Source organism: Chlorocebus sabaeus, chromosome 4 (genome assembly GCF_047675955.1).
Source record: "Chlorocebus sabaeus isolate Y175 chromosome 4, mChlSab1.0.hap1, whole genome shotgun sequence".
NCBI classification, from domain to species: Eukaryota; Metazoa; Chordata; class Mammalia; order Primates; family Cercopithecidae; genus Chlorocebus; species Chlorocebus sabaeus.
The window spans coordinates 309359-327959 of NC_132907.1; the positions used below are offsets into that span (position 1 = coordinate 309359).

Here is an 18601-nt window from a genome sequence, read left to right on the forward strand (position 1 = left end):
GGGGGAGGGGATCCTGGAACCAATCCTCAGAGGATACTGAGGGATGAATGTACAGCACAGTACCCATACTACTGACACTCTGTTTTGCTATTTTTAAAAACCAGAAGCTTTTTTTTTTTAAAACAGCTATTGCTATTTTAGAAAACTGTAAGCTTTGTAAAGAGAATCTCCAATCCTATTACATTTATAAATAAAACAATTAGCGTCTGTCCAAAGATACTCAGCTAGTTAGTAAAAATGACAGGAACCAAGCAGATTTCTTTTTGTAATTTTTAAATTTTAGCTTCTCTAGAGGAAGACAGAAGTGAAACAATAAGTGAGTTTAACCCACAGAACTGCTCAGCTAAGTTTAGTTCTACCCAAATTCTGTCTGGTGATTTTGAAAATAACCACTTTCCCATGCTTACAGGAAATGGTTAAGCAACCTCAAAGAAGTCATTTGTTTTTGCACGGTAGACAGTTTTTTTTTTTGAAAGGTAAATCCTTTTCAAATAATAGGACAACCATTCATCAACTGAAGCAACTCTACAACACAGTACAAGTTATTACTTTATTCCAGATATTCTTTTTTTTACAGGAACAAAAAGAACATAATATTTAAATGAACTTTCACATTTATAATAAAATGAATTCTCAGAACTTTAAGATCAAACCAGAAGAACAAAAATCATTGCAGAGAACAGACAAGCTGATGGTTCAAGACCAAGCAACATGGTTCCATCTTGGTCTCAAAAAAAATAGAGACAAGACATGATTGTGGAAAAAAACATATTTTTAGAGAAATTTCTCATGTTATATTGTAGTTGATTTTTTTCAGAAAAAAACTATCTACTGTCTCGTTTTTTCACTATAGCACTAGGTGATTCTAAGAACAGTAAAACACGGTATTTGAGATGAGAGACTGTATAATTTCTAATAGAAAAGTTTTCTGCCTAGGTGATAAAACTTTTACTAATTTTTAAAATTTGGTTTTTGGTGCAAATAATTCTAACATGTTTTACTATTTTCCTGTCTTCTTACAAACACTAGTCTGAAGAGTTTTATGGTCATCATAAAAGGAAAAGTCACTGACTACACTATACTTGTTGGGACACAGAACTGTATCTCGGCTGAAAAGGTAGAGAATGAAACCCCCCAACCCACACCCTAGAATGTGACCAATTTGCCTAAAATGCATTTCAATTAACAACTAAAGATTTAAAGCAATTCACATTGCATGTGTTACTTTAAGTTTTAGATTTCTACATTGAACCAAGTTTTGCTGCAGTTAGTTACCCCAGCTACGTTTCAGTGGACTTGTTAGCATAACTGAAGTTTAATTTTGATTATGATTCATATATTAGTCAGTAAACATTTCTTCTACTTAAAAATATTTATTTGATAAAGTCAATTGTAAAATCTGTGAATTAAGATAAATTTTGGTTTGGCGCGGTGGCTCACGCCTGTAATCTCAGCACTTTGGGAGGCCAAGGCAGGTGGATCACCTGAGGTCAGGAGTTCAAGACCAGCCTGCCCAACATGGTGAAACCCCGTCTCTACTAAAAAACAAAAATTAGCCAGGTATGGTGGTACATGCCTGTAATCCCAGTTACTCTGGAGGCTGAGGCAAGAGAATCACTTGAACCCAGGAGGCAGAGGTTGTGGTGAGCCAAGATCACACCATTGCACTACAGCCTGGGCGACAGAGTGAGACTCAGTCTCAAAAAAAAAAAAAAAGATAAAAGTAGTTGGCTGAATTTAAAATGTGTTGAAATGTACACGTGAATATTATTTAGTACTATTACTCACAGTAGAGCCATGCATAAGACTTATAATTTGAAATGCACAAGAAATTTTCATAATCAAAAATTTTAGATCTTCTCAAGTTTAGAAAATCCTCAGATACTCAAGTTTGGTCAGATATGGAGAATTAGCTACAGAGTATGGATTTGGCTAAATCAAATTTTAAAAATCTAAAACTAAAATAATATGAAATCAATCATATCTACTAAAATGTCACCTAAGTCTTCAAAAGTTGTTTTAAAAATCATCCTCTAATATAAATGGCTAAAAACTTCATAAAAAGTAAAAATAAGGAAGATTTCAGCAAATTATTAAATTAGATAAAATAATTACATGGATATTTAGGTAAACTGACCAAGGATCACATTTTGGTGTATCACGAGCCATGGCAAAATAAACCCGTTCCTATCTCTTCCTCAATTCTACCCACAAAAGACCACAACAGAATACAGAGGTAGTTATATTAACTATAAATTAACTAAAATTTCAGAATAAAATCAGCCTTACAGAAACTATTCTGAGACATATTATTTGTTCCAACATTACCTCTACATATAGTAGCCACTTGTCTACTTCATCAGCTCAACATATTCATCATTACATCCTCTGTAAATAAGATTAACTGGTATGGTCAACAGACTAATCCTCCCCAACTCCCAAAATGTCCATGTCTTAATCCTTAGGGACATGGTTACAGACCTTGAGATGGAAAGATTATCCAGAATGGCCGAATACAATCACAGGGGTCCTTAAAAGGCAGAAAAGGTTGGGAGGCCAAGGTGAGTGGATCACCAAGTCAAGAGATCAAGACTATACTGGCCAACATGGTAAAACCTCGTCTCCACTAAAAATACAAAAATTAGTTGGGCATGGTGGCCGGTGCCTGTAATCCCAGCTACTTAGGAGGCTGAGGCAGGAGAATCACTTGAACCTGGGAGGCAGAGGTTGCAGTGAGCCGAGATCGTGCCAGTGAACTCCAGCCTGGTGACATAGCGAGACTGTCTCAAAAAAAAAAAAAAAAAAAAAAAAAAAAAAAAAAAAAAGGCAAAAGAGGCTATCAGAGTGAAATAATGAAAAAGGACATGTCTTGCCTTTGGTAGCTTTGAGGATGAAGGAACAGGGCCAGGAGACAAAGAATGTGGACGACCTCCAAAAGGCAAAAAAGTGAAGGAAATGGATCCTGCCCAGAGCCCACAGAAAGGACACACAGCCCTGCCAACTCCTTCATTTTAGCCCAGTGAGACCCATGTCAGGCTTCTGACCTACATAACTTTAAGATAAATTTGTACTATATTGCTGAAGTTTGTGGTAATTTGTTATGGTGGCAATAGAAAACCAATACAACTAATCCCCACAACATGCCTGACATTCAGGGCTGTACGGCTCCACTTCTGTACTAAGTGGAGTTAGGAGCTTGCCCAAGGTCAGCTGCGGCATTTCGAGTTATGCTTGGTATAGCTATTAGGTAATTCAATTAACTTGCAAAATAGATGAAGAAAGCAATTCTGAGAAGATCAGCTGAATTCACCAGAAAAACTCAAAAAGGCAAGCCACTCAAATTGTTGTTGAATTAGGTAGGAGACAACTCTAAAAGACTGGAGAAAAAACTGAAAGTCTAGACAAAGAAACAATCACTCCCAAACTAGACAAATTTTGCACTCGGACCGCTTCACAGGTGTCCACATTTTCATTTCACTTTATAATAGGTTATAGAGTCAAAAACTTGCTGAAGCAAAACACATGGGGGTGAGTTTCTGTTTTAATATTGTTCCATTTCCTTTCTCTACTTTGCCCTGAGGGCAGGCTTTGGTCACAGAGTGGTGTGGCAATGCCAACAGGTAAAATTCCAATGAGTCCCATATTCCTATCCAGAGAAATCAGAAGTAGACCTTGTAGGCTACATAGAAGTAAACCTGTAGGGTCTACAGGGTCTCTTCCTGTAGGGGAGAGAATCAGAAAAGAGGATCCCTTAAATCTGTGCATGAACCTGCAAAAATTACAAAATAATCACTGAGCTATATATGTGCAGAAAAGACTCAAACCAATATAGCAAAGTCTATTAGTTTCTATTGCTGCTATAACAAATTAACCTCAAACTTGGTGGCTTATGACACAAATCTCTTAAGATTCTGGAGGTCAGAAGTCTAAAATGGGTCTCACTGGGCTAAAATCAAGATAGCAACAGTGCTGTATTCCTTCTGGAAACTCTGGGGAGAATCCATTTCTTTCTGTTTTTCAGCTTCTAGAAACTGCTTACATTCCTTAGCTTGGGCCCCCCTCCCATCATCAAAGTCACAACTGCAGGTTGAGTCTTTCTCACACTTTGCCTCTCTGATATTGACTCTTCTGCCTCACTTTCTCACTTTTAAAAACCTTATGACTACACTGGGCCCAACTACATAACCCAGGATTTATTTTAAGGTCAGCTGATTAACAACCGCAACTCTAACTGCAACCTAACTGCTCTTCATTACGTAACCTAAAATATTACCAAGGCTCCAGGGATTAGGAAATGAACATATTTGGAGACCATTATTCTGTCTACCATACAAAGGCTAGGAGAGCTAAACTGATACTGGAGCCACTGGCCACAGATGGTGAAACAGAACTAAGGTCTGAACCCGAGCAGGGTGACTGCCAGCTAAAACAAAAATATCAACATTCTTCAGAGGATAAAAAAGTCTACACAATATACCACCCATAATGTCCAGGATGCAAGCCACAAGTACTTGAAATACAAAGGACCAAGAAAATGTGAACAATTCTCAATGGAAAAGGCAATCACCAGATGATGGAAATATCGAATACTTTAAAGCTGTTGTTATAATTATGCTCCACGAGGTAAAGAAGAACATAGTGAAATAAACAAGAAGGTAAAAATTCTCAGCACAGAAATAGAAACTATAAAAAGTACCAAAATAAAATTTTAAAACAGACAACAAAAATTATTAAAAGAAAAATTTACTGAATGGCCTGAAGAGCAGAATGGTGATGACAAAGAAAAAAAAGTCAATGAACTTAAAGATGAACAGAAATGATTCAGTTTGAAGAACACAGAGAAAAGAAAGATTGAGGAAAAAATAAACAGTGCCTCAGGGACGTGTAGGGCAATATAAAAAGGACTAAAACATACGCAGTTGGAGTCCCAGAATGACTGGAGAAAAATATTGAGGCAGAAAAATTATCCGAAGAAACAATCACCCCTAAACTTCACAAATATGGTAAAAGACATCAGTGTACCAATTCAAGAAGGAATAAACTCAAAGAAAACCAAACCAAAACACAAGATGTTGCAAACCAAAAGTAAAGAAATACTCAAAATCAGCTAGGAAAAAAACTCAACATATTACATACAGGGTAACAGTTCACATTACCATGGATTACTTTGAGATGGAGTCTCACGCTGTCTCCCAGGCTGGAGTGAAGTGGCATACTTTCTGCTCACTGCAACCTCCGCCTCCAGGGCTCAAGCGATTCTCCTGCCTCATTCTCTGGAGTTGCTATAACTACACACGGGTGCCACCATGCCTGGCTAATATGGTTGCCACCATGCCTGGCTAATATTTTGTATTTTTGGTAGAGACCGGGTTTCACCATGTTGACCAGGCTGGTACCATGGATTTCTTAACAAAAAAAACTCTGGAAACTAGAAAATGATAGAGCAACGTCTTTAGTGTTTTTATATAGAGGGAACTATTAGATATGTTTGTGTAATATATATATGTGTATATCTTTGTGTAAGCACGTATCCAGAATATTTGAAGTATTCTTACCACTCACTAAGACGACAAATAATCCAATGTAAAGGAATGGGCAAAAGATTTGAACAGGCATTTCATAAAAGGTGAACTAATGTCCAAAAAATCCATTTCTCCTTCCCCCTACACAAAGATAACAAACATCAGTAGTCATTAGGGAAATGCAAATGAAAACAAACCCAAGGTAACCACATCTACTGGATTAGCTAAAATTAAAAAGATTATTATACTAAATTAATCAGCACTCTCATATACCACTGATGGAAATGTGAAATGGCACAACCAGTTTGAAAGATAGTTTAGCAGTTTCTTAAAAAGTTAAAACTTACAGTACCAGATGACCCAGCCAATCGACTTACAGGAATTTACCCCAGAGAAACGAAACTGAATGTGCATACAAAGAACTTATACTAGAGTGTTCATAGCAGCTTTATTTGTAATAGTCCCAAGCTGAAAACAAATGTCCATCAAAGGATGAATTAGTGAATAAACAAATTATGGCATATCTGTAGAGTGGAATATTATTCACCAATTTTTTTTCTTTTTCTTTTTTGAGACAAAGTCTCACAATGTTGCCTAGCCAGGCTGGAGTGCAGTGGCACAATCTCAGCTCACTGCAACCTCTGCCTCCTGGGTTCAAGTGATTCTCCTGCCTTAGCCTCCCAAATAGCTGGGACTACAGGTGCACATCACCACACCCAGCTAATTTTTGTTCTTTTAGTAGAGATAGGCTATCGCCATGTTAGCCAGGGCTATCGTCATGTTGGCCAGGCTGGTCTCGAACAACTGGCCTCAAGTGATCTGCCCACCTTGGCTTCCCAAAGTGCTGGCATTACAGGCGTGAGCCGCCGTGTCCAGCCCTATTTACCAATTTTTTAAAAAGAAACTAGTATGCTGAGTCAAAGAAGTCAGGCCAAAAAAGAGCACTGTATGATTCCATTTACATAAAATTATATAAAATCTATATAATTCAATTTATACACAATTCTAGAAAATGTAAACTTACCTATAATACCAGAAAGCATACCAGTGGTTGCCAAAATATGGACATGAAAAGAGGGATAGAAGGGTTATTTTTTGTTTTGCTTTAAGTTTCAAAAATATAATTGCAAGAATGAGGAATATGCAACACTTCAGCACTCTGATTTTAATTATACAAAGGTCAATTTGAGCAGCTTATTCATTTGAACAATTATTGCACATTCTCATATGCCAGATTCCAGATCTTTGCTCCACAAATTCTGTACACTCACACAAAGGAACCATACAAGGTCTTCTGTATAAAGTGAAGGGCTAAATTTCTATAACGTCAATAACTATTTCAAGGTATTTTGAATGAATGGGTTAGAATGGGTAGGTATATCATCTACTTTCATATTAACAGAATTCTAGCTCAGGCCAGCTGACCTTATAATTACATTTCAGGATGTACATGTTTACATCTGATTACAGATTACCATATGTCTTATTTTAGAAGGAAAGAAAAGGAAGACAGTTTTAGGGTTGTTATTGATAACTTAAACTTGGAACTTTATAGTCTCAATTATCTCTATTTTAGCATGCCATAACCCAATACTAATGTCTACAGAGAACCGTGAGACCACTGACAACGCTGCTGTGGACAGATTAATACAGAATATACACTAGCGACAATTTTATTTATTCTGCAGTATACCTAGTAATCAAAGGCTTGGTGAGCATTCCTTAACATCAAGGATAAAAGCAAGCATAAACTGATGAACACCGGTTAGAACCTGCTATGGGTTCAGAATCCAAAATAACCTTTGCGTTATGCCACACAAACATTTCTTATATTAACCTCTATCAACACATCTGGAGTAAAAAACAAAACTTGAATTAGTTTACATAAACTAAGACATAGATTGGTTTGCTTCTTAGAAATTAATATTTTAATTGAAAAAGAAAATACCAAGATACAAATGGACAAGAGAAAACTTTCAGATGAAAAGCCAACATAACACATGAAAATCCTAGAAATGAGAGAACCACACATTTTTATATACAGCAACATATTATTTGGCCACATATTATGTTTCATATAAGGGAAGCCAACCTGCAAGAAGTGAAGGTCCTTTTGTATGTCATTTTATTCTATGGGATAAACAGGACTTTAAACGGCCTCAGGGATGTCTCGGGTTTGTGAGAAACGTGGGGAGGAGGGTGGAGGTAGCAATTAATAGTGGAAAAAGAATTAGTAACTCAGTTTTAAGCAAGTCTTAGGTGCTAATCAAACTCCTCTATTAAATTTGCTCTAAGAAAAGGACACGATAAAAGATCTCCAACCATTTTGTGATTAGATCTATCTGTCTACACCTTACTTTCACACTAACAATATGCTAATCAGGAATGCGAGTGTCAAGCTCTCTTTCGTAAAACCTGGTATGTGTGAACACCTAGATGAAAATCAGTGTGTAGCTTACCGGAAGTACCTTCCTTTCCCCACTGCCAGCCAAATGGAAATTACATTATAGCAAGCTAGTTACAGATTAACCATCTGTTCCAGGTATAGTCAAACCCCACAGGCTAGTCCCAGGCTGACCTGGTTAGGCCCGGGGCAAAGCTTGAGAAAGCAGATCAACCCTAGTCATTCATGGCCCCAGAAAGCCCAGAAAAAGAAGACTGATTCTAGTCCTCTTAAAGGTCTAGATCATTCTATGGCAGGGCAGGTATGAAACAAAGAGTTCCGTATCATCTGGGATTCCTGGGCCCATATATCAAGAAAAGCAGGAGAAAAAAAAAGTAAATGAACTTAGCCAAGTAGGCCTTTAATTCATTAAAACTAAGATTAGTCGGCCGGGCGCGGTGGCTCACACCTGTAATCCCAGCACTTTGGGAGGCCGAGGCGGGCGGGTCACGACGTCAGGAGACCTAGACCATCCTGGCTAACACGGTGAAACCCTGTCTCTACTACAAAAAAAAAAAAAAAAATGCAAACAATTAGCTGGGCATGGTAGCAGGCGCCTGTAGTCCCAGCAACTTGGGAGGCTAAGGCAGGAGAATGGTGTGACCCGGGAGGTGGAGCTTGCAGGGAGCTGACATTGCGCCACTGCACTCCAGCCTGGGCGGCAGAGCAAGACTCCATCTCGGAAAAAAAACACACACACAAAAAAAACTAAGATTAGTCTAATAAATCATGAAAGGGCTGAGAAATTAAATGATGTATCTCTATTATGTTTTTGTTGAGGGGCTGGGGTGTTGAGAAAGGGGCAGCTTGTTGAAAACACTTTGGATATAAACAAAAAATATAGGGATAAAAATCAATGGTTTTTAAAGGCAATAGTTTAAGAAAAATCTGTCTCTCTCTACTTTAGAATCATCTAGGGCTGAAATAAATGACGGTAGAATCTGCACATAACCAAGGTATCTGATAATGTGGCCAGGCACATTTGCCTGGCCAGAACATTCCCCTCCTGTGACCTAGATCTATCTTAAGAAACTTGCTGCCCAATTCCAACAGCTCCACTTTCTACCTTCTGTGGAATCCTAAACTATTCCTCTCCAGTTCCTGAAAAAGGCAAGATTAATGTTCTCAAGATGTAGTAGAGGTACACCTAGAAATCCCTGATACCCTTGCAGGAGGCCTTCAGAGTCAAAATGATTTTCATAATAATATGTTATTTGCCATTTTCACTCCACTTCTCTCATGAGTGTATAGTGGAGTTTTCCACAGGCTACATGACTTGTGCTATTACAACTGACTGAATGCAGAAGCAAATCTGAAAATCCAGTTGTATTCCTATTAAGCCAAACATCAAAAAGATTTGCAAAAATGGAAAATAATGCATCTCACTAATCCTTTTGTTTTGAAAAATAATAGTTCTTTCATTAAAAATTTTATTTAATATGTAAAAGGTTTTTATTGTTATTAAATAAATTTTTTAAAACGTTAATTTTTAAATATCTAGAGAAATAACTCACACAAACAAAAGCTCTTAGGGGTCCTCGATAAAAAAATTTTTAAGAGTGTAAAAGAGATTCAAAAACCAAAATGTTTCAGAAGCATAACTCTGCCTTCAAAGATAAACTACTCCCAAACTCTCCAGACATCTTGATCCAAACATGAAAGTTTAGTATACTGTCTGAAAAAGCATACAGAGTAAATACACAAAGTAAATAAATACAGAAGGTCTGGATTGCTTCAGTGCAGGACAAAAATGGGACAAGGGGTTTTGTATCATCCTGAATTACTCTGTCCAAAAAAAAGAAAATTGAACTTAACTATATATGCTGCTTCTAACATCCTCAGGCAGGAATGTAAACTCCAATAACTTATTCCTGTGGAAAAATAATTTTCTTTACCCTGAGGTTTACAGAAAGAAACTGTCTAAAGTTAAGACTCCTATGATATAGAGTTATATCCCCCACCCCACCCCCAATACCCTGCGAATTCATGTATTAAAGCTCTAACCCCCGGCCGGGTGCCGGGTGCCAGGTGCCAAGTGACTCACACTTGTAATCCCAGCACTTTGGGAGGCCGAGGTGGGCGGATCACGAGGTCAAGAGATAGAGACCATCCTGACTAACACGGTGAAACCCCGTCTCTACTAAAAATACAAAAAAAATTAGCCAGGCGTGGTGGCGGCGCCTGTGGTCCCAGCTACTCGGGAGGCTGAGGCAGGAGAATGGCATGAACCCGGGGGGGACGGAGCTTGTAGTGAGCTGAGATCCGGCCACTGCACCCCAGGGTGGGCGACAGAGCGAGACACTGTCAAACAAACAAACAAACAAACAAAGCACTAACCCCCAATGTGATTGCATTTGAAGAGAGGGCTTTTAAGAAGGTAATTAAGGTTAAATTCGGTCATAAGGGTAGGGCCCTAATCCAATAGTATTGGTGTCCTTGGAAAAAGAGAAAGAAACAGCAAAGCTTGCTCTCTCCACATCTGCACAGAACAAAGACCACGTGAGGACACAGCAAGAAGGTAGCATTCTGCAAGTGAGAAAGAGCCCTCACCAGAAACTAACCACGGTGGTCCCTTGATCTTGGGCTAGTAGCCTCCAGAACTGTAAGTAAATAAATATCTGTTGTTGAAGCCACCCAGTCTGGATTACTTCATTCTAACAGCCAGAGCAGACTATTACACTGCCTATACTCTGTTCCCATATAATTATTCTATAAATATACTAAGGAGTAGGGAGAAATGGAGATTTTCTTAAGGGGGAAGGAAGTACTGAATCAACGTATTCATAGTACCACACACCATAATTTAAGTTGTATGGTCATTAATGAGTTATTTAGGTTTGTTTTCCTCAAAATGTCATTTGATTTTTAACCTTTGATTAACATCAGTACAGAAACATCTACTTTTTTCCCTCCTGGATAGTGTCAGGTCTAAACTTCATGCTTTCATACCTCAACTCATACTGCAACTAATTCATAACACTAGTTATTAATATTTTGTTATGTCAACTAATAGAGAGTCGTGCCTTTCAGCGGCTTTGCCCATCTGACAACCATGACATAGCTTAACCTTTACTCTTCCCATAAGGCTACATGAAAGCTTATGTATGACCCATTCATTGCCTTCTCACCAACTCTATGGTATATTAGGAAATTCCTTTTTAAAAGTTGAATTTAATTGGCTAGGGAATTGTTTTCGTGGCTCTCTAATGAAGGGCAAAGTGCCCCAATATAGGTCAGCCAGAAGTCCTTGCAGCACTGTAGGAAGAGAAATTGATTTCATTGCACCACTTAAGGTCTCAAACGCACAGCAGCTCTCTAGCTATGAAATAAGAAGGAGAAAGGAGGGAACTGTTGGGTCAGTCTTTAATGTTGATTGTGAAAATGCTCAGAGTAAGGACTCCCTCCCTCCACATCATCTTCCTTTCCCTCTAACACTGAGAGAGTTTCCTATTTAGCACCGTCTTCTCTGTACAAAGCCTAGGGTTTGAAATACTGCAAGCACTCAATAAATTCATTTCAGTGGAAAGGGAAGCTGAATGAAAACTAATAAGAATGTTCCAAAAAATGATTTGGAATTACTCTATTTGCTATGGAAAAGTTTATAGAAAAAGGAAAGGTGAAGGGGAGGATGGAGAAGGAAAGGAGGGGGGAGGGAAGGAGGACAGAAGGACAGACAGACTGACCTCTAATTTAAGAGTCCAAACAAAACTGTTAAGTCTTTGCTTTGGAGTTGTTTGAAGTAGTATTACTTTCAGACAACATTTATTAAGCATCTAGTATGTGTGCAACAAAACACTATCTTAGATGCCAACCATCATAGCAAATATAAAAGAACTGTGTTTTTGTCTACTATATGTAATTAATGTTTTTCAGATGAACAAATAGAACCTATTTGTATTAATAATGAGGTGCTGCATATTGCATTTTCTTGAAGACACCATGAAAGCAGACCTGGGCCAGAATTAAATTGGATGTAGGAATGTACAGTTCCTCTATTCTTTAGGCTAGTGGCTCCCAACCTTTTTGGCACCAGGGACTGGTTTTGTGGAAGACAATTTTTCCACAGACGGGGATGGGGGAGAGCGACGGAGGCAAGAGCATGAAGGGATGATGGTTTTGGGATGAAACTGTAACACCTCAGATCATCAGGCATTAGATTCTCAGAAGGAGCATGCAACCTAGATCCCTCCCAAGTGCAGTTCACAATAGGTTCGTGCTCCTATGGGAATCTAATGCCACCCTGATCTGACAGGAGAGGTGCTCAGGCGGTAATGCTCACTTGCCCACTGCTCACCTCCTGCTGTGTAGCCCCGTTCCTAGCACTGGTCCTTGGCATGGAAGTTGGGGATCCCTGCTTTAGGCAAACACTTCCATGAAAGTGATGCAAATTCGTAATTGTTAATAAATATGAAATAGAATGAATCCTCCTATAATCGCCTCAAGCCCTTAGTAAAGAATTAGGATCCAAGAAATACCATTAGTTCCCAGCTTTTCAAAATCTCACTATGGCTGGAATATGCCCAAACCACCATGTATCTTAGACCAATACTAATTTCAAAAAGTTTTAACTTTTGAATGTAAATTTTAGGTTTTTAACTAAAGATATTAAGACATTCTGGTAATATCCTTAAGAATCAGAGAGCTAGTGAATAAAGAGCCAGGATTTGAATGTGGCTGTCTGAACTTTTCACTTCGCTATTGCACTATATTATACAGTGTCAACAAAATAAGATAGATTTATAGATAGATCTCCAAAATGGGGGGAAAAAAAAGAGTACAAAACCAAATGTATCTGCAGTAAAAGGTGTGGGACTGGACCTATAATTCTCAAAGTCTGATGGTTTCTGGAGAGTATGCTAGTTTGTATGTTCATATCAATAATCTTTTCAAGAAATAATTCCACAAGGATGTAAGCTCCTCAAAATCAGGGACCATGCTAAATTAACGTTTGTAAGTTTAAGAACAAAGCTTAGAACAAGGTAGCATACAATAAAGGAATATTTTAATGGATTTAATGTATTTATTTGGGAGGGCATCTTTTTGAAAATAGAATAGATTTTTAAAAAGATACATGGGCATAAGTCAAAAGCAAAACAAATAAAAATACTTATTAACTGAAGCAGTTTAAAACAGTATGCAAGAAGAAGCTGGGCTGTGCATGGTGGCTCACGCCTGTAATCCCAACACTTTGGGAGGCTGAGAAGGGCGGATCACCTGAGGTCAGGAGTTCGAGACCAGCCAGGCCAACAGGGTGAAACCCCATCTCCACTAAAAATACAAAAATAAGCCAGGCACGGTGGTGCACACCTATAATCCAAGCTACTCGGGAGGCTGAGGCAGGCGAATCACTGGAACCTGGGAGGCAGAGGTTGCAGTGAGCCAAGATCGCGCCACTGCATTCCAGCCTGGGAGACAGAGCAAGACCCCGTCTCAAAAAAAAAAAAAAAAGAGGAATCTGTATTAAAATGTTTACACTGTGCTCTTCCCGGATCCCCATGACCCCTTCCCCAATAAAAGAAGAATGAAGCATGGTGACCTGAAAAATGATTTATGCTTTGCTATGTTTTCTGCCTAGGTGATAAAAATAAGAGATGAAGAACAAATTACTAACATAATGTAAAAAGGAAAAAATTCAAAAAGAGAAAAATGGGAAAATAAGAAAAATTAAGTAGATTTGAATCCCATTATTCTCTAGTTTCAATAAAATAGAATTAAACCCAAATCACCCATCTCCCACGATTTTTTTTGTACATTATATTCTCTCTATATGTAATACTTCTGTATTTAGTTTTCTGGTTGCTATCTGCAGTGGAATATACAACTAAGATAAAATATTTATAATAATGCACAAAGTTCTAATAATAACCATGGAGTTCTACTGAACAATTAGGCATTCAAAAACGTTGTCAGTGCCACAGAGAGACAAACACATTGTCGATTCTACAGAGGAAGTCCTGTTGTTAAAAATCTGTCTAAAGGACATCTCAAAAGCATCAAAATACCAAGTACAACACGATATTCCATGAACTAAAAAACAGACAAATAGCACGGGAATAAATACTGAGAGCATTTGGTTGCTTTATCCTTACATTAATCATATGACCATGCTTAAAATTCATATAAAGATATGCTCTTTTATTCACTTAAAAGATAGCCAATAACCCTGTTGAGGGAAAAATCAAATTATTTTAGCTTCAATTTTCAATTTTCTTTTTCTTTTCCTACGTAAAATTATTTACATTTATATTTATGCAAACTTGTCCCCCTAATCAAATTAACAAAAAATCTTTACCTTCCGAAGTATTTCTTAAATCTTTCCTCACAATATAGGTGCCCGTCTTTAACAATGCTTAGGGCCCCTGTTAGATTTAGCAATCTAAAGTAATTTACATTGTCAGTGATGCCTAAATATGTATGCTCATTAATCTCTCAAGCAAATCTGTATAGCTGCAAATACCTTTATAAGATCTAAAGATAAAAACTTTACTTTTAAATTCCATCAATTGGATATACTATAGTCTTAAAAGAACATCTTAACTTATAATTCCTTATTTAAAATGAAAAATTACATTAGATATAATGAGTATCTGTGAGTTATTTAACAGAGAATGCGTATCACTGAATGGGATCTGCAAGGGAAATTTATAAGAATTCTTCAATGTATACAGAAAACTTGTGAGTTAAAAAAAAAAAACAACTCTGTTGGTGAATACATTTATTTGCCAGATCTCAGAAGAATCTGAACAAAAAATTACTTTGCAGATAATTTTTTGTAACATTTTTCCATGTGACTTATTGGATTGATAAAACACCAGGTATATGACAGTCTTCAGTCTTTATAGTAACAATTTTGTCATCAATTTACAACTGACTGAGGGCCAGTTTGCTTGTCATTAACCAACTTAAAAAAATTAGTTATAGATTAGTTAAAAGGCTGGGATTGCAACTACATTTTTTCTGCCAATAGTCATTGTCATTCGATAATGTACTAAGAAAAGATTCTATGCATAAATTCAAGTCTTAATCTCAATTTTATTTCTTGAATTGGTAATTAATTAAAACAGAACTACGGACCCAACTGCAATGAACAGCCGGACTTGAACAAAGCTAGCCTCACTTTAGTGAGCATGTGCTTATTTCCATCTAATTCAACATGCCCTATTATCTAATCCCCAAGTCAGACTAGACCCTCTTTTCTATATTCAATTATTTTTCTGTGCACTTCCTACAACTGGAAAGTTACCAAGCCTCTCAGTATACTGTACTGACGCAGATGGAAGTGAGGCTGTTGCTTTAAAACGCAATGCATTTCTTATTCCCACTAATACCCAATACTCTATTGCTCAGTTTGAGTTATCTTCATAATGTAGCTACCTAATCTAGACCCTAAGGCACTGAGCCTCCAGTTTAAAAAACAGAGAAACCACTAATAAGAGGGGGCCAGCCCAAACTCCTGCAGGTGATCTTGATAAATCTGGACACACTAGTTCCTCTCACCAAGACTCAAATGTCATGGCAGCCTCCCTTACTTAATCATTGAGGCCCTTCCAACAATTATAGGACAAGCAGATGCCAGACATGTATTACATTCTTTCTATCTTCAAATCACATTACCAATACCAACTTAAAAAGATATTTTAAACATCTTCTTTTGATTGAGCTCTCCTCAAGATTGAGTTCTCCTCAATCATTCCCACTAAATTCTATACATTTTTCCTCTAAAGAGGATCTTGGAATTTATAGGCCCCTAACTGACTGAATGTGCCCCTCCGAATGGCCAAGGGCATTCCAAAGTAAACATGAAAAACTAGCTCAGGCTATGTGGGAAGGAGGGGTCAGACACACCTCATTATACTCTCCTCCCTTTGGAATTCTGGCACAACTGACCAGCATTAATATTAAAACAGAGATCTGACAAAACAGACTCTTTGTAGCAATAAAATACCAAATTCTAAACTGACTCTAGTATAACATCACACAACATATAGCAGGCTCTGAAAGAAATAAAAGTATTTTACCCCATAATACATTTATTAGACCTATTTTGAAACGGCCCTGCAAAGCTGTCTCTTGTATGGAACATCCTATAGAAAAAGACCTTTCTGATCTCTTTCTTTTTTTGAGATAGGTTCTCACTCTCTTGCCCAGGCTGCAGTGCAGTGGCATGATCATAGATCACTTCCCTTTTCCCCAGGCTCAAGTGATCCTTCCACCTCAGGCTCTCAAGCAGCTGGGACCACAGGTGCATATCATCACACCTGGCTAATTTTTTTTTTTTAACTTTTAATTTTTTTGTAGAGACGGGCTTTCATTATGTTGCCCAGGCTGGTCTTGAACTCCTGGCCTCAAGCAATCTTCTCACCTTGGCCTCCCAAAGTGCTAGGATTACAGGTGTGAGCCACTGCACCACCCCAGGTCTTTTTCCGATCCAGGAGAGATTTAACTAAGAGTCTGGCACCTTTTAGGTTCTGATAAGAGATAATAACCATCTATTCTCTTAAATCCTGCTACCTGGCGGGTTCATCTCATAATAAGAACCTTGGTCTCCACAACCCCTTATCTTATTTTAACCCAGACACTCCTTTCTATGGATTCCAGGTATTTAGATAATAACTTAATTGTTTCAACCAATTGCCAATCAGAAAATCTTTGAATGTAGCCAGATGTGGTGACTCATGCCTGTAGTCCCAGCACTTTGGGAGGCTGAGGTGGGTGATGACTTGAGGCCAGGAGTTCGAGACCAGCCTGGGCAATATGGCGAAATCTCACCTCTACTGAAAAAACACAAAAATTAGCTGGGTGTAGTGGCAACATGCTTATAATCCCAGCTACTCAGGAGGCTGAGGCACAAGAATTGCTTGAACCTGGGAGGCGGAGTGTGCAGTGAGCTGAGATTGCACCATTGCACTCCAGCCTGGGTAACAGAATGAGACTCTGTCTCAAAAAAAAAAAAAAAAAAAAGGCAAAAATAAGAAAAAGAAAATCTTTGAATCCACCTATGAACTGGAATAGAAGTCCCCGCTTTGAGTTGTCCTACCTTTCCAGACTGAACCAATGTACACTTTACATGTATTGACTGCTGTCTGCCTATAACTTCTGTCTCCCTAAAATGTATAAAATCAAGTTGTAACCCAACCATGTTGGGCACATATTGTCAGGACTTGTTGAGACTGTGCTTAGGGCCTTGGTCACACATTCTTTGTCTCAGAATAAGCCTCTTTAAAGATTTTACAGCTTGACTCTTTGCATTAACAATGTAATGATGTTTCATTGATGAATATACTAACAACTGTTTTAAATTTGACAAAATAAGTTTCAGCTGTGAGAAATACTATGGCTTAAGCCTCTTTTGCTACCAGAAATTTCCTCTATGGCACTGAATGACACCTGAGGCAGCTGTCTGGGAAACGCTCCCACATAGCGCTGGCCATCACTTGCTGCAAGAGGAAAGGAGCACATCCAACCCACAGAGGCATCCTTTTCTCACTGCACTCCTCATTCTTCTGTTCCCTCAGTTGAAGAAGCCTTCCCCAGCAGAAACGCCAGGAAGCTTCTTTAACTTCCTTCGCCCCAGACAATTGGCTGGAGAAGCCTCTGAGACCCGCAATCTAGAGAAATCCAGACACAACTGACTGAAGTTCTGTTTCACTGACTACATTTTTGAAATATGTGGAATGCCCAGGAGTACCTTCATCAAGCAATATGTACTAGAAGAAAAAGAATTTCAAAAAATCTCCTGTAATTGAACTTGATCCTCCATTGTTTTTTGAAACTCCCTTGGAAGCTTGAATTTTCTTTATTTGGCAAATGACCTGGTTTCCTCCTCATTTACATGTTAAGGATGGAATTTTTAAAAAATTAATTGGTTCATTGTTATATCATAAGCACCAGTAGAAGAGTGAAGCAAAGCCAGGCTGCAAAGAATAGTAGACTGGCCACAGGGCCACACTGGCTCACACCTATAGTCCCAGTACTTCGGGAGGTCAAGACAGGCGGATCGCTGGAGCCCAGGAGTTCAAGACCAGCCTGGCCAACATGGCGAATTTCCATCTCTACAAAAAATACAAAAATTAGCCAGGCATGGTGGTGTGCACCTGTGGTCCCAGTTACTCGGGAGGCTGAGGCAGGAGAATCGCTTGAGCCTGAGAAGTCAAGACTGCAGTGCTGTGACCATGCCAAGGGTCAGCCAAGCAAGACCCTGTCCCCATCCTTCCCAAAAAATAGAATAAATGACTGCTACGATGGTAGTCCCAAAAGGTAGATAGCTCTCTATAGTTTTTCTTTCTTTTTCTTTAAACAACTGGTAATCATTTATTAAAATAGTTGACTTAAGCATCTGCAGTGGTGACATCAACCTCAACTCCTGGCTCAATAATGATGGAAGTAATCTGCTTAACAATCTCAGAAAGACTGTGCAAGTCAATGAGTCACTCGTGGATTCTCATCTGGAAATAATACCATGTCTCAGAACCTTCATAAGAAGTTTTTCTTGTAATGATTCTCAAAGTCTTGGTAGGCATTCAAACTGGTCCTATCACTTTGAGATTCTTTTCCTTGGCTCCACTGATCAAGTCAGCACATACCTTCTCCAAGGATTTTATGTTGCTGCTCGTTAGAGTGATTCTTTTCTTGTTTG

At 38.3% G+C, this 18601-nt stretch overlaps 1 protein-coding gene across 2 annotated transcripts in view; it reads right to left on the reverse strand.

Moving 5' to 3' along the window:
- Positions 1-18601, reverse strand: part of LNPEP (leucyl and cystinyl aminopeptidase) — a 101962-nt gene that overhangs the window by 76196 nt on the left and 7165 nt on the right. Inside the window, exon 1 of one of the 2 annotated variants that reach the window (XM_073014569.1) lies at positions 5556-5575. The exons of the other annotated variant lie outside the window; for it this stretch is intronic. The gene's annotated coding sequence lies outside the window, so the exon portion shown is untranslated. Of the gene's footprint in view, positions 1-5555; positions 5576-18601 lie in introns of those variants that run through there. 2 annotated transcript variants of the gene reach the window in all.